This window comes from Gekko japonicus, unplaced genomic scaffold (genome assembly GCF_001447785.1).
Source record: "Gekko japonicus isolate JY-2015 unplaced genomic scaffold, Gekko_japonicus_V1.1 scaffold286, whole genome shotgun sequence".
Classification (NCBI taxonomy): domain Eukaryota; kingdom Metazoa; phylum Chordata; class Lepidosauria; order Squamata; family Gekkonidae; genus Gekko; species Gekko japonicus.
Genome location: NW_015172559.1, coordinates 651468 through 655589, shown reverse-complemented (window position 1 = coordinate 655589; position 4122 = coordinate 651468). Strand labels below are relative to the sequence as shown.

Sequence of the window (4122 nt, the reverse complement as noted above, 5' to 3'; positions counted from 1 at the left end):
TAATAACTTCTTTGTGGCTATTTTTGTAGATAGAAATTTTAGTGAGCAAGGCTTAGATGAGCAGTAGGCCAGGGGATCCCTCAATTTCAGTGGCCCCAATTCGCTGACAGCCAGCTGGCCGGTGGGGGAAGCCCTGCCCACCGAACAGTGGTGTCCCATAGAGTTTTGCCCCGAATGCTAGAGCATCGCCGCATGACGGCCCTATTGTGATGACATCACTACGGGTGACGTCTTTGCACTCGAGAGAGAAGAATCCCAGTGAGGAGCCAGGAGCCACCCACCAGAAAAAAGGTAAGATCTGGCAACCTTACTGTGGGGTGGAGTTGTTGGTGTAAACTGAACAAATTTAGAGTCCAGAGGCACCTGGAGCCAGTTTAGTGTAGTGGTTAAGTGCGTGGACTCTAATCTGGGAGAACCGGGTTTGATTCCCGACTCCTCCACTTGCACCTGCTGGATGACCTTGGGCAAGCCACAGTTTTGGCACAGCTGTTCTTGAAAAAGAGCAGTTTCTGTCAGAGCTCTCTCAGTCCCACCTACCTCACAGAGCATCTGTTGTGGGGAGGGGAATGGAAAGGAGTTTGTAAGGCTCTCTGAGACTCCTTTGGGTAGTGATGGGTGGGGTATAAATCCAATCTCTTCTCTTCTTCTTTAAGACCAACAAAGGTTTATTCAAGGTATGAGCTTTTGTGTGCAAGGCACACTTTTTCAAATACATTGGGATGGTAGATGAGGTTCTAAACTTATAGACAGGGATTTAACAGCAAATTAACATGTAACTTGATGATGTTTAAGTTATGCAAAGTGAAAAACTAAATAACAAGTTAAGGTTATAAGGTCAATAGTTGTAAAGCAATAAATATGTCAAAATAGCAGATGAATGTCTAAAGGTGTTTTTTCTAATTGTGGGAAGTAACAGAATCTTAGTTATCTCCTCTCAGGCATAGAGGCCGTGTGGAGGGCAAGTAACAGTATATTTTGAGATGGATGTAACGTTGTCACCAGATATCCATTCAGTATTCTAATATACTATTCTGAAAAAGAAATACACTAAAATACAGAGGATTTATAGTCCTTCTTGTTGAGAATACATATGTGAGGACTGAACGAGTTAGCATATGTAATCGGATAAGAATACAATATCCCTGTTGAGTCCTGGGGAGGGTTTTGTTCCAAGTGTCGTAATAACTTGTAATTCAGCAATTTCCCTTTCCATTCTGTTCCTGAAGTTCCTTTGTAATAAAACAGCTACTTTGAGGTCATCCATTGAATGTCCTAGAAGGATGTTCTCCTACAGGTTTCTCAATCTTGTGATTCCTGATGTCAAATTTGTGTCCATTTCTCCTCTGGCACGGGGTTTGTCCTGTTTGTCCTATGTAGAGAACTGAAGGGCATTGATGACATTTAATGGCATATACAATGTTAGAAGATGAACAAGTGAATGAGCCCCTGATGGTGTAGTTGATGTTGTTAGGTCCAGTGATTGTGTTGTCTGGATGTATGTGGCAGCAAAGTTGGCATCTGAGTTTATTGCAAGCTCTGGCCCCAGTGTCCATGTTCAAATGAGATGTTGCATTATTGTGGGTAAGGAGTTGTTTAAGACAAGGGGGGCTTCTCATTCTGTACATGTTTCCACGGAAGAGAGTGGGATGGAAGAAGATTGTTAAATTTGACAAGCTAAGTAGGAGTGATATTAAGGAAATTGGAGGCTAGCTAACACTTAACACTGCTATGAAAGGAAGCAGCAAAGTGCTTCTGGATATGAAAGTGTTAGGCCTTTCTTAAAGTCGGTGCTCTGAATTCTACCAGATTAATTTGATTTTCCTTGTGTTCTCAGCTGTGTATCTTAACTGCACTCTGTCTATGCAATTCATCATACTCAGTAGCGTAACCTCTGTCTCTATTTGTTTTCCCTGTTCGGTTTATATCTCCAAATATTTACGTTCCCATAGGACTATTTTCAATCTTATTCATAAATAGAGTTGACATCACTCCAATCTTCCAAACATAAGAAAATCTAGTTGTGTATTCTAGAGCTTCAAAGCAAGTGAATGTGCCAGTTGAGCCATCAGCCACAGCACTAGAATTAACTTTCAGGGAATGTTAGATTGGCCATTTTATAAACTGTGAATGTTGTGGTTAAAATGCTACACAATTACCCGGGGATGCTTGTAAAAAAAAGTGGGATTTTTTGCCCTTATGTGAATGTGTAACTAGCACATGAATATACACCATGTATTGTGTGTTTTTATTTTACAGCAGCAAAATTAGTAGATCTTTCACATATGTGGCAGCGTTAATAACATATGTCTGTTTCTTATATTATTTACCTCTTATAGCAGATTAGGTACTGGGTTTTTGAATAACATGTTGGATGAATACGGCAATTATCTGTCATGGTTTGCCAAATAATGAGGAGAATTTTCCAGCTCCCCTGCTTCCCAGGGGTTCTAATAGCTACATACTGTACAACATGGTACATACCTATTTGTATTAAGTTATCATTGCCTCTATACATGTATGAAGTATGCTGGCATCTAGTCTCAACTGTGAAACTTGCATACGGTTGAAGTTTTTAATCAACTGGACAATACTGTTCTTTGTTCCTAGGTATATGTTAGAAAAGTCCCACCTTCAGCCTTTCCCAGCAGGTCATCAGAGAACAAAACTATTTGTTCAGTCTAATAAACCCTTGCAATGTAATTTCTCTTTTACCCAAGGCCCCAGGGCTGGTTTGGATCTATTAAGTAGTATAGTTCCAAGCCCAAATTCTTTCAGTATGTTTGTGACTGTGTCAACAAATGACTCACCAGACAGTATTGTAAATGCCCAAAGCAGTGTTGCCATCCTTTTGTGTGTGTGTTCGTTCTAGACATTTTAGTCTGAAGTGGTTGAATTGATTGAGCCCAAGTGCTGTAGCCCATTTATGGGAAGACTGGGACTTAAAAATATTTTCAGGACAGTTGCTACCTTGATGGCTTGTGATGTTATTCTATCTCAATAAGGGAGGATAGTTCCTGTTATCATCCCCACCTTTGGCTGCCTTCTTTCAGCTCTTGCTTCAACAGTGCTTGAATGGAGCAGGGTCGCGGCCACCCCATCCTTCCATTTTTCCGCCAGACCAGCAAACTACCAGCCTGCCTCCATCTGCACCATGAATTCCCAGGTCCACCAGAACTATGACACTGTGAGCGAAGCTGGGGTGAACAGCTTGGTCAACCAGTTCCTCCATGCCAGCTACACCTATCTGTCCCTGGGTTATTATTTCACCTGGGACAATGTGGCTCTAAACTAGTTTGCATCCTTTTTCTGGCATTTGTCTGAGGAGAAACACGAACAAGCTGAGAAACTCCTGACCTTCAAAAACCGTGGTGGAGGGAGAGTCGTTCTGCAGGATGTTAAAAAACCGGCGCAGGATGAGTGGGGGAACGGAGCCTCTGTCATGGTCTTCGCCCTTCAGCTGGAGAAGAACGTGAGCCAGGCCCTGCTGGATCTGCACAAGATCGCTTCTCACCACATGGATCCTCACATGTGTGACTTCCTGGAGGTGGTAAAGCTGATCAAGAAGCTGGGTGATCACCTGACCAACCTGAAGCAGGTGCGTGCCAGCGAGGATGGCCTGGCCGAGTACCTCTTTGATCGCCTCACCTTGGGCGAGTCCAGCAACTGAGCTGCAGAGTGCTGGATCTCTCCAGGGTCCTCCCACCAACTTGTCCAGCTGTGTTGCTCTAATGTGTCATGTGCCTATGTTTAAAAAAAAAAGTTGGCTGTTCAGTGAATGAGGCATGCCTCTACCCTGCATATCTTGGGGAGGAGAGTCTGTAACTGGCATTAAATAAAACTTGGCATTAAGCACTAAAAAAAAATCTGCCAGCTTACAGATTTTGCTTTCTATTAGGGCTGCCAAATGCCCCCGGGGGGCGGAATTCCCCCCGGTTTCGAGCCCCGATTCCCGCTCTATTGTGTAGTGGGTTGCCACATGGAGAAACGACAGACGACGACGTAGTGCATAGCACGCTTTATTGGTACACAACAAGGACAGGGGAACAACGGCCCGGGGGCCAACTATATACATCCCTGGGGACACACCCCTGGTCACCATTGGTGGGTTTGAATCTCCCGCCA

The 4122-nt window shown here is 43.6% G+C and overlaps 1 pseudogene; it reads left to right on the top strand.

Annotated features, from left to right (window-relative positions):
• Positions 1 to 3151: 3151 nt before the first annotated feature.
• On the top strand, positions 3152 to 3667 carry LOC107118843 (annotated as a pseudogene).
• The last annotated feature ends 455 nt before the right edge of the window (positions 3668 to 4122 follow it).